This window comes from Dromiciops gliroides, chromosome 1 (assembly GCF_019393635.1).
Source record: "Dromiciops gliroides isolate mDroGli1 chromosome 1, mDroGli1.pri, whole genome shotgun sequence".
In the NCBI taxonomy this organism is placed as follows: domain Eukaryota; kingdom Metazoa; phylum Chordata; class Mammalia; order Microbiotheria; family Microbiotheriidae; genus Dromiciops; species Dromiciops gliroides.
This window is the reverse complement of record NC_057861.1, coordinates 588,882,205-588,895,310: the sequence shown is the minus strand read 5'-3', so window position 1 is coordinate 588,895,310 and position 13,106 is coordinate 588,882,205. Positions and strand designations below refer to the sequence as shown.

The window sequence follows — 13,106 nt, the reverse complement described above, 5'->3', positions numbered from 1 at the left end:
AAGTGACTTGCCCAGGGTCACACAGCTAGTAAGTGTTAAGTGTCTGAGGCCGGATTTGAACTCAGGTACTCCTGACTCCAGGGCCGGTGCTCTATCCACTGCACCACCTACCTGCCCCCAAAATGAGAGTTTTAAGGTGTTTCTTGTGCAGTTCTACTAAATGGTCATCATAGATCAAAACTATATTGGATGAGTTGGTATTATTGAGGTCATTGCTCAATTTGCAAGTTTACAGTATCACATAATCACACAATGAAGTACTCTCCAAGGTCATCTCATCCACTTTATTATTTTTTAATGTAATAAACATTTTTATTTATAGTTTTGGGTTCCAATTTTTATGCCTCCTTCCCTCCCTTCTCCCCTCCCAAATATGGGTTATACATGTATGATTATGCAAAGTAGTACCAGATTTGTAATTTTGTACAAGAAAACTTGGTTAAAAGAAAGGGAAAAATAACATGCCTCAGTCTGTTCCATCAACATCAGTTCTTTTCTTGGAGGTGGATACTATGTTTCATCAATAGTCCTTTGGAGGGGGCAGCTAGGTGGCGCAGTGGGTAAAAGCACCGGCCCTGGATTCAGGAGTACCTGAGTTCAAATCTGGCCTCAGACACTTGACACTTACTAGCTGTGTGACCCTGGGCAAGACACTTAACCCCCATTGCCCTGCAAAAAAAAAAAACAAAAAAACAAAAATAGTCCTTTGGAATTATCTTGGATCATTGTATTATTGATAAAAGTCAAGTTATTCACAGTTCTTCATCAAACAATGTTGCTGTCTCTGTGCACAATGTTCTCTTGGTTCTGCTCACTTCACTATACATCAGTTAATACAAGTCTTCCCAGGTGTTTCTGAAATCATCCTGCTTGTCATTTCTTATAGCACAATAATATTCCGTCACCATCATATACCACAGCTTGTTTAGCCATTCCCCAATTGATGGGTATTCCTTTGATTTCCAATTCTTAACCACCACAAAAAGAGCTGCTATAATTATTTTTGTACAGATAGGCATTTTTCTCTTTTAGGGTATGTCTTTGGCATATAAACCTAGCAGTGGTATTGCTGGAACAAAGGGTATGCACAATTCTATAGCCCTTTGGGTGTAGTTTCAAAATTGCTTTACAGAATGGTTGGATCTTTTCACCAACAGTGGATTAGTATCCCAGCTTTCCCACATCCCCTCCAAAATCCAATATTTTCCATTTTGTTATATTTACCACTCTGATAGGTGCAAGGTGATGCCTCAGAGTTATTTTAATTTGCATTTCTCTGAAAAAATAATCCATTTTATTCTTAAATGAGAAACTTCTCTTCAACATACCTAATGATCATTCACCCAACTCTTGGTTGAAGACTTCTTATGAGGGGGAATTCTCTCTACTTCTGAAGTTAGACCTTCTCTGAATATTATCAAGCTTATCAATGCCCTTCCTTAAAATGGGACCCCTAGAGGGGAAGCTAGGTGGCGCACTGGCCTTGGATTCAGGAGGACCTGAGTTCAAATCCAGCCTCAGACATTGACACTGGCTGTGTGACCCTGGGCAAGTCACTTAACCCTCATTGCCCCACAAAACAAAACAAAAAAACAAACAAAAAAAATGGGACCCCCAGAACTGAAAAACAGTTCTTGAGATGTAGTCTGACAGAAGCATAACCTCCTTAGTTTTGAACACTAGATCTTTCTTAATGGGCATTTAAGATCACATTGACTTCCTTAGTGGTCATATCACACTGTTAATTCATATGGAACTTGCAGTCTGCAAAACCTATAAAATTTCTTTAGACTAACTCCTGTTTCCTATCCATCATTTTTACTTGCAAAATTGATATTTTGGATCCAAATGCAAGACATATTTCTTCAAATTCAATTACATCCTATTAGCTTCATCTCAATGTTCTAATCTGATAATTAGCTTCTTTCAGGAAAATGAAACAAAAGTCTTCCTGAATAAAGATAGCACTAATGACTCTACACTTCTTTCTCACAAATGGATGACACTGACCACAAAGTTGAACATATAGGACAGCAGAATGCTGGCACCACCACTGCCCTCCATAAAAATAAGTCATTATTTGGATTGTGCCAATAGTGGGTGAGTAAAGTCCATATGCTATAAGGAAAATGTCAAATTATGTTGAAAATGGGTTATCCAGGTGCAAAATGTATGTTTGAATGAACATTAATACATTGCAACAAAGAACATCCAAATTTAATATTCCTACTCATAGCAATAAATCGAATATTTTAATAATCACAAACAACAACTTTTAATATGGACATGGTCCTCCATGATTTATGTTTTATGGGAGAGTTCATCCCATTCATATTCATATTTATGATTATTAACTTTGTATTTCCCTCCATCCTATTTTCCCCCTTGTTTATACTTTTCTCTCTCCTTTCACACTGTTCCTCCTTACCAGTGTTTTGCTTCTGATCACTGCATCCCTCAATCTTCCCTTTCTTTTATCAGCCCCCTCCCTTTTCTTTCTCCTTTCCTCTCCTACTTCTGCTCTCCCTTCTATCAGTGCCCCCCTTTCCTTCTACTTAAATTTCTTTATCCAAATGACTGTATGTGTTATTCTCTCTGTGAACCAAATCCAATGAGAGTAAGGTTGAAACAATGCTCACCCCTCCCTTCTTTCCCTCTATTGTAACAGGTCTTTTGTGCCTCTTCACATGATGTAATTTACCCCATTCCACCTTCATTCTCATCTTCTTCCAGTATAATCTTTGGGTTTTTGCCCCTTAATTTCTTTTATATCATCACATCAAAATCACCTTATGCCTATAGCCTCTATGTATACTCCTTCTATCTGCCCAAATAGAGACACAGTTCTTAAGAGTTACAAGTATTATCTTCCCAGGTAGGGTTGTAAACAGTTTAACATCATTGAATAACATATTTTTCCCTGTTTACTTTTTTATACTTCTCTTGAGTCTTGTATTTGAAGATCGAATTTTCTGTTCAGTTCTGGTCTTTTCATCAGGAAAACTTGAAAGTCCATCTTTTCCCCTTAAAGATAATGCTCAATTTTGCTGGGTAGTTGATTATTGGTTACAGTTCAAGCTCCTTTGCCTTCCAGAATATCATATTCCAAGTCCTCTGATCTTTTAACATTTAAGCTGTCAGGTGCTGTATCATTCTGACTTTGGCTCCATGATATTTAAATTGTTTCTTTTGGGCTACTTAAAGTATTTTCTTCATCACCTGATAATTCTGGAAATTTGCTGCAATAGTCCTTGGAGTTTTCATTTTGGGATGTCTTTCAGGAGGTGATCAGTGGATTCTTTCAATGAACATTTTATCTTCTGATTCTAGGATATCAGGGAATTTCTCCTTGATAATTTCCTGGAATATGATGTCTAGACTTTTTCTTTATCATGGCTTTTAGATAGTCCAATAATTCTTAAATTATTTCTCCTGGATCTATTTTCCAGGTCAGTTGTCTTTCCAATGAGGTATTTCACATTTTCTTCTTTTTTCATTCTTTTGATTCTGTTTGAGTAATTCCTGATGTCTCATAGAGTCATGAGCTTCCACTTTCCAGATTCTAATTTTAAGACATTATTTTCTTCAGTAAGCTTTTGTACCTCCCTTTCCATTTGGCCAGTTCTACTTTTTAAAGAGTTGTTTTCTTCAGTAGATTTTTCCTTCATTTGGTCAATTATATTTTTTAAGGAATGGTTTTCTTCAGCCAGTTTGTGTGCTTTCTTTTCCAAGATGTTGATGCTTTTTCCATAATTTTCTTGCATAACTATTTCTCTCATTTATTTTCCCATTTTTTCTTCTACCTCTCTTATTTGATTCTTAAAATCCTTTTTGAGCTCTTCCAAGCAGGCTTTTTGGTCTTGAGACCAATTCATCTTCCCCTTTGAAGCTTCACATGTAGGTATTTTGACAGTGTTGTCCTCATCTGAGTTTGTGTTTTGGTCTTCCCTGTCACCATAGAAGTTCTCTATGGTAAGGGTTCTTTTCTGTTTCCTACACATATTTCAGCCTATTTTGTGACTTTTAAAGTCAAGATCTGCTCCCATGATTTACAAAGAGCTTCCACATACATAATCTCATTGGTACTCATAGGAGTGGGGTTTGGGGTGTATTCAAGGAGGACTAGCACCTCTGGTGTGAGGACCTGTCTAATTTTTTTTCAGGGCTGCTCATCCACCTTTGGTGTCCACTTTTCAACCAACTCTTAGCTGTGGATCCAAGAAACTGTAGCATATGAAGTGACTATACCCCAGTAAACTCTCTCAGTAGATGGGCTAAACCAGGTTGAGGGTAACCTATGGGCCTCAAACTTGTTGGTGAATTAGGGGGGTGTCTACTCCAAGCATGTTAAGACTTCCCTTGGCAGAATGAGCAAATGAGAATGATTTGTTCCTGGCTATGAAGGCAGATGAAGCGGGCAGTGCAGAACTTGGTCAGAAGATTGGTTGAACTTGGCTGAAGATGCCAAGGTCATCCACTGCATCCAAGGCCATCACCAGTTGTCTTGACTTTTGTCTTGACACTAGACTTTGATGAATCTGGAACAGAGAGTGAGGCTGATGACTTTGCATAGCTCTGCCTCACTTAAATCCAACTCACACTCCTCAGGACATTACTCACAGATGTCATTTGTCCTCTTTGAAATTAAGGATGAACAACAATGATATTCACACCAACATTGTGAGGTTGGTATCCTACCTCTTTTGGTTTTTGTTTGTTTTTGTTTTTTGAAGGCAATGGGGGTTAAGTGACTTGCCCAGGGTCACACAGCTAGTAAGTGTCAAGTGTCTGAGGCTGGATTTGAACTCAGGTACTCCTGAATCCAGGGCCGGTGCTTTAACCACTGTGCCACCTAGCTGCCCCAGTATCCTACCTCTTTTATAGGAGAGTAAATTAAGTGTTAGAGAAATTGATTTATGTGAGAACAAATGGCTGATCATTGGCACAGGCAGAACTCAAACCCAGTTCTTCTGTCTCCAAGTGCATCGCTCTCTCCATTACATTTATAGTGTTGCCACAATTAATTGGGCAGGGCCCACAATGTATGAAATCAAGAGAGGAGCAGCCATTACCAATAGAAAAGGAAAAGTGAGAGAGCTAGGGGAAACCTATTCATAGCAGAGTAGTATGGCCAGGAGTCTGGTCACTTGAATAGTTTTCCTGTATGTTTGTATGTTTTCCCCTATGTTGTAGGTTTCCTAGGAAAGTATTGTGTATAATTTAATCTTGTTGTTCAGCCATTTTATTTGTGTCTGACTCTTTGTGACCCCATTTGGGTTTTTCTTGTCAGAGATACTAAAGTGGTTTTCTTTTTCCTTCTCCAGCTCATTTTAAAGATGAGGAAATGGAGGCAAACAAGGTTAAGTGATTTGCCCAGGTTTGTGAAGCTAGTATATTAAATTATAATTTAATAATAATAATAATTATTATTATAACTATATTGTGCTTCAAGATTTTCAAAACTTGATATATCTTATCTCATTTGATTCTCACAACTCTGCATAGTTGGTGCTATTATTGTGCCCATTTTATGAATGAGGAAACCAAGGCAAACAAAGGCTAAGTTACTTACCCAGGATCACAAAGCTAGTGTTAAGGGCTAAAATTCTAGCTAAACTGTCTAAAATATCTAATGAGTGGTCGCCAATAAATTATAAGCTTTAGCAAGAGTTAGACTTTTAAGCATTTATTAAGGAGAATAAGAATTTGGTAAAGAGAGAGAAAAAGGCCTAGATTCCTATCTATTAAAGGGAGAGCGCATTTCTAGCTCCGCTCTCCACCAGAGTCCAAAGGAAAGAGCCCGAGACTGAGCGCCAGTCTCTTCCTTCCTCCTCCCACTCGCCCACGTCACTTCCTGACTCCTGGTCTTGCCCTCAAAGACCTTCGCTTCATGGGCAGAACTCTTCTACAGTAAGTCTCCAGCAGGTGGCGTCATTCCAATCGTTACAGTCCCCCCTGTTGTTCCTCAAAAAACAAAATGTTTCCTTGACGGAACAGTAAAAACAATATAATAACTATTGCTAACTAATAATATGTGAACAACAATATAGAAAAGGAAGAGAGGAAAGTTTTGTCCAGAGGGGCGATTTTTTTGTCCTCATGAACTGACGCTTTGACATTGGTCTTGCAAAGGGAGGGCCTCTGAAGAGAATACATGTTACAGATGGTGTATATTATAACAAAGAGAAAAAAACAACAAAAACAACAAATCAAAACTGTTCATTTAAAGTCTCTAAAAGTCTTTTCTTAGATGTCCTCTAGGTGTAGTCATGGAATGGAAGTCTTTTCAGGGGTTGATGTGTGGATGCTGGTAATCAGCCAGGAAATTTCCTACAAAATTGAGCTTAACACAACTTTAAAATAGCTTTGTCAATAATCAAATCAAACAATGAAAGTTCTCAAAAACATGTCTAAGGGAATTCATAATCTTAGTTGTTACACATGAAACATATAATAAAACAAAAATTGAAACATTCTTTAAAATTATATATTACTATAGTCCCCCCTTTTGGAGGGTAATTGAGAAGACAATTGCTGCAATATTAATTTTTAAAAATAATTTTTATCTTTGTTTCATCACTTTTTGCATCATCTGCCTAATTATCCTCATGCCATTATGAGAAATTACAAATCTAATATAATTGGTAACAGATGTCAAGGCCAAATTCAACACTGTTATTTATCATGACATCTGAGATAATTATGGGGGTTACCATAAAAGAACAGAGAAATGATGGGATTTGAGCATTCCCACACTTGAGCAATATATACTGTCCATGCAGTATGCCAGGCTTAAAATAGGTGGATGGAATACATGTCCATGCCACCAAACATATTGGAGGAAACTGAGTCAGACTTAATCAGATGCATGGGATTCAGATGTCCATGGCATCAGGCATATAGGAGGGAGCATAGAAGCCAGGTGTAGAAGTGAGATGGGTGGGATCAATACTTCCAGCCATCTGTACAGTATTGTGGGGAAAAAGAGAATAAAATATTAAACCAAGAGAATCCAACCTCAACATTTGTCAAAAGCCGTTCCCTCGGCCATACCTTGACTTTATGCATTTCTCCCCTCTTGTGACAGTTCAGTGTCTGCTCTTGCATGTATTCCTCTTGTAATTGGATGGCACCTTGGCCAACTGGCATCTGATAACTCAGAATAAAGGCAATTAATGTCTTAAATGATAAGTTCCCATAATCCAAGTCTCATATGGATTTAAAATTGAGGATAATAAATGATTGCAAAAAATGTGAATACATCTTGACTCAAAATATAATATATAATTATGCAACAATTTCAAATAATACCCCTTTTTTTTTACTTAGTATACAATCACTTTTGTGAAAAATCAGAACATATTTAAATACAAGTTAAAGCACAACAGAATCTCAAAGAAAACTTTTTTTTTGAAAAAAGAAAACTTTTACAAATGTTCCCCTCTTTTTTTTTTTTTTTGGAATATGCTTATCAAAAATAATACTTCTAGAATCAATTTACACTTGCCATGGCAACCAATTTGCCAGGGAAATGCTTTAAAGAGTTTGATCAAATAATCAGTTGAGGAAAAAAAAATAACAAAAACAAACAACTCAGAATATGGGAGCACAATACTCCTAGAATTAACATTGTATTATGAAATCAAAACCATGTTTCAAAATTAGATAGATGAATGAATAGAAGAAAATACACGTGGAATAATAAAAGACAATGAAATTCAAAATAGGGAAATCTAAATGAATATGAACTTAATATTAATAAGAGTATTACAAAATATAAACTTGATCACATGACTATAAAAAGCTGTTACAAATATTCTCCTTGTTTTAAAAACTAAGTATAAGACACAATCTCAAAAGCATGAAAATCTCTATAAAAATAAACCCATACCATTAATTTCAAAATGTATATGTAATGGCATAGAAATCCTATGTAACCTCTGAACTGACATTAATACTCTGAGTAAAGTTAGAACACTTTTGATTCCGATATCTAAAATCCCCAATACTCATATCAATACCTTGCTGCTTACTTCTACATTTCTGTACAATATATACCCTTCCATGCCAAAAGAAGCAGAGTCTTGAACTATGTTGATGATTGTCATTCTTATTCAGCTTAAGTTTTTCTTCTTTAACCCCTCTATATTGTCTGTCAGTCTTTTCACCATACAAATGCTTTATAAGATTACTGATGAAAGACAAAAGCAGGTTAGCAAAATTATGAACAAAACGAGCATATCTGGAATTTAAAGGGTTTTCTAAGGTTGTCTCAGAAGCACAGCCAGGCTGGAGAAGGGCTGAGCCTGAAGCTGCAAATGTAGTTAGAGAAAGTTGAGCATGCGCATTAGATCTCTGGACTTCCCGGGCAGGGGAAGCAATGGGCTTGGCCATGGGGGGAGTAGAGGGTGGGGTCTGGAGAGGAGGGGAGGGACCAGAGCAATTTGAATCAGACTTGATTTTGAACTCAGGCCTGGATTCTTCTTCCCCCACTTTGCCTCTAGGTGCTAGGGGATTAAAAGCTTCAAGAGGGTGGGTCATTGCCTCCAGGCATGCAAAATTAGAGCAACAATTAGTGTTGGAACTGGGAAAAGCTGCGGGAATCTCTTCAGGTTTCTCTGAAAAAGCATGGTTGGGAGAGGGAGAGATATTTCCTTGTGTGAGTAAGTTGCTGGCTCTTTTAACAAAAATAAAAAGAAAAATAGAAAATCCACAAAAACAAAGCATTAACATGATCTTATCTCCCATTTGTCTGGTTAAACAGACTAAAATCAAAAATAGGGTAATTAGGGAGTTTAAAAGGTCCATTCGAAAAAATTTAAAGGGAAAACACAGCCAGTGCGCCAGTACTTAGCAGTTAAAGGGAGAGCGTAGGGGAAATTTCTTACCCAACCAGAAGATCAGAAGACTGAGGTTTAGCTTTCCTCTTCGTGGTCAGCCATCTGTTAAGGGCTAAAATTCTAGCTAAACTGTCTAAAATATCTAATGAGTGGTCGCCAATAAATTATAAGCTTTAGCAAGAGTTAGACTTTTAAGCATTTATTAAGGAGAATAAGAATTTGGTAAAGAGAGAGAAAAAGGCCTAGATTCCTATCTATTAAAGGGAGAGCACATTTCTAGCTCCGCTCTCCACCAGAGTCCAAAGGAAAGAGCCCGCCCGCGTCACTTCCTGACTCCTGGTCTTGCCCTCAAAGACCTTCGCTTCATGGGCAGAACTCTTCTACAGTAAGTCTCCAGCAGGTGGCGTCATTCCAATCATTACACTAGTAAGTATCTGAGGCAGGATTTGAACTCAGGTCTTCCTAACTCCAGATTCAGCACCTTATCCACTGGGTCACCTAACTGACCATGTATCTGTGAAATATATCACTGGGCTATAAGCTCCTATAAATCTTTAAGGCAGAGGGCTAGAGGAGAATGACCCTGTAGCACAAACACAGAGATATCAGTGTCCTTGACAACACCTTCTGAGTGCTTTCCTTTCCTTATAGACATATATGTTTCTGAGATCTCAGAATCTTTACTCAGAGGTTGTGGCACGCTGACATGGGAGCAGTGGAAAATTATAATACTATTCTTTTTTCTGTGTTTACTTTCAGCTTTGATCAAGAGTTTTTCAGGTTAACCTTTGTTTTAACTTTCTTCATAGTACTAATAGTTAAAAGGTCTCTTTCAGCCCTGCCAAGAACCATGATAAACAGTTTTGGAATGCTGGGTAAATTTCACAAAATATCCCAGAGCAAACAGTAGGAAACATACCCTCATATCAAATTCTTAAGAAGAATCCAGTTGAATGAAGACATACCTGGAGTTATAGAACCTGGGTAAGGGGGTAGAGGGGAAGTATGTCGTGTGATAGTTTTCTATTCTTTTTTTAAATTATGGAATGACTAGTATTTGTTTTTATCTTATTTTTATTTATATCAATGGTTTTTATATCATCTTCATCTCAAAATTTCTAACTCCCCTATCCAAAAATATGGTTTTTACAAACAAGATTTAAAAAGGAAAGGGAGGAAAGCATGCTATTCAGCAAAAACCAGGCAATCTATAGACATTTATTAAGCATTTATTTTGTGCTAGGTGCTGTGCCAACACATCAATTTTATCTAATGATCTATGCAATAAATCACAAACAAGGTCCCCCACCTCTGCAAAGATGGGAGGGAAGTGCGTTTTCTCAAATTTTCTCCAAAACCAAATTTGGTCATTAAAATTATATATCTTTAGCTGTATTTTTGTTGTTATTTCCATTCACATTATTGTTATTATGTATTTTTTATACCTGCTTCCAGGACTCTACATTAATATGTCTTTCTACATTTCTCTGAATTCTTCATATTTATTGTTTCTTACAATGCTGTAATGAACCCCAACTTGTATATCAATTTGTCAGTTGTTGGGCATCTACTTTGTTTCCATGGGGTGAATAGAGTGTTCAAGGAGGAGTAGCATCTTTGGTTTTAGGGCCTGTCAACCCCTTTTCAAAACTACTCATTCACATTTGGTGTCCACCTAGCACTCAACTCTCACCTGTGACTCCAAGAAACTGTAGCAAATGCAGCAGCCACAACTGGGCAAACCATCTCAGCAAACAGGTTAAACCACGTTTAGGGTAACCAATGGCCTCCTACTCATTAGTGAGTTAGAGGGGTGTTTACCCCCTGGCACAATGGACAGATGAGAACAATTTGTTCCTCACCACAAAGGCAGCTGAATTAGGATCTGTAGAGCTTAGAATTTGGTCAGACACTGAAGACACCAAAATTATCCACTGCATCCTAGGTCATTACCAGTCATCCTGATTTTTCTCTTGCCACTGGACTTTGATGACTCGAATAAAGAGAGCATCCGATGACTTTAAGCAACTCTGCCTCACTTAAATCCAATCCACTAATGAGTGGATTGGTCCTGTTGGTCCTTTTGGTCACCATTGGTCCTTTTCAAAAACAAAGGACAAACAGCACTTTGTTTCCAGTTCTTTGGGTAGCTTCCCATTTTAACTAATAATTCATGTGGAGCTGCTAGGTGGCACAGTGGAGTAAGGAGGACCCGAGTTCAAATCTGGTCTCAGACACTTGACACTTACTAGCTGTGTGACCCTGGGCAAGTCACTTAACCCAGATTGCCTCAAACATCCAGGGCCATCTCCAGTCATCCTGATGTATATCCTGTCACTGGACCCAGATGGCTCTGGAGGAGAAAGTGAGGTTGGTGACTTTGCATAGCCCTCCCTCCCTTAAATCCAATTCACTATAAGTCACCTCCTGATGTAATGGTCCTTTTTGAGAATGAAGGATAAACAACAACAATTATTCATGCACTAAAATGATTTCTTTCCAGCTGTTTAAAAAAGGTAAGTCCTGTCAGGAACCTCTAAATTTCATTGTCCTAGAGGAGAACTTCAGTTTGCCTAGCCTTGTACTTCAGCATAGCTAGGCCTGGTTAATACAAATAACAAATCCCATAAAGTAGTCACAAGTGTTATAATTCACACTATTCAAAGTTGTAATTATGTAAAATATGGCAATTGGTTCTGGCCCAATGGAAATTTACAGAGAGAATTCAAATAATGTGACCATTTCATAGGATTCATTATCCTAACCTTAACATTAACCTAACCTAACCTAAAAGTAATACAGTAAAATATCCAATGCAAAATTAATTGGGAAATTAGCCAGTTAATTTGGGTAGTTATAGCTCCAAAATGTAGTTTCCTCAGTTAGAAGTGTATTTAATTCCAGTAGTACTGAAATTCTGCATTTCATAGATAATGCAAAGAGGGCTCATCAGCTACCTGAGCATTTGCTTGACCCAGGAACATGATGCTGTGATCAGTCTCCCTGGTGTGGAGAGATGGAGAAGACATCATACTCAGGGTTCCCATCCATGATATTGCAGCAGTTTCCTACATCCAGGATGACTAGTCTCACCTAGTGGTGCTGAAAACAGCTCAGGACTCTGGAATCTCCCCCAGCCACAGCCTGTGTGCAGAAAGCCCCAAAACCCTCACTTCAGGCTCCCTGTCTGAAAGTGGAATGGTACCTGTTGAAGCATGCTGCTTGGTAATCCTGGCTACAGAGAAGAAAGTGGCTGCAGGAGAACTCTGCTCCATGCTCAGCCAAGTCTTCCAAATTGTTTACACAGAGTCCACCATATACTTCTTAGATTGAGCCATATTTGATGGGGCCTCTACACCCACCCACCAACTGTCCCCCAGTGATGATTCTTCTACAAAAGTGGACATGAAAGAAGCCTATGAAAGTGGTTCTTTCTTGTTTTCAAAATTGCTGGATACAGGTGGCATCTCATCTTCTTCCTTCACACAGCCATCTCCTCATAGCAGAACAGTCAACGAGAGTGAGCTGAGCACCACAGCCTCTGAACTCCTACAGGACTACCTGATGATGGTGTGCCTGGCCTCCTTCCCTGTCTCCTCCTCCCCAAAGGGCCAGGCAGCTTGCTAATGCTTTATCACCCTGTGGTTCATATAGAAGATGCAGTCAAAGTGGGGGTGTTTAGAGAAAACTTAACCTGGCCCTTATCTGCCTTGTCTACTGAGACATAAGAGCCAAGGTTTTAGGAGAGGGAAGATACTCCAAGCTTGGATATTCTGGGTCCAAGAATTGTGACTGCCCTCCTCCAGGATGTAGAGTTTCCTCACAGAGGAACATTGTAGCTGACTGGCCTTGTTGGGTAACAGATCATTGCCTCCTGGAGGAACAGACCATTCATAGCCAAGTTCAGGGAGTAGAAGATAGAAAAGAAGAGAGATAACTTGAAGGGTAGGGAAACAGAATTAATGAAAAATGGAATCAATTTGCTAGAAAGAAAAACAAAGAAGGGAAACTTTGAGAGAGAAAATAAGCAACACCCCAAGAGAAGTGAAATAATTTCCAACAGGGCAAAATAAACTCACCATGAGACATTGAAATAAAGTGTTTGACAGATCCAGAGAGAGATTTTGAATGTTAATCAACATATTGTAGAAATGCTACATGTTGTTTCTTCTCCAGAAGATGGAGCATCAGGCTAAAATATGACTGCAGGACAAGAGAAAGGTAAAGCAAAGTGTTTGGAGGATAGTATTGCTTTAAATAAATGCA

At 38.3% G+C, this 13,106-nt stretch overlaps 1 pseudogene; it reads left to right on the top strand.

The window, feature by feature from the left end:
- The window catches only part of LOC122752308, a 43,229-nt pseudogene extending 30,762 nt beyond the window's left edge, over positions 1 to 12,467 (top strand).
- The last annotated feature ends 639 nt before the right edge of the window (positions 12,468 to 13,106 follow it).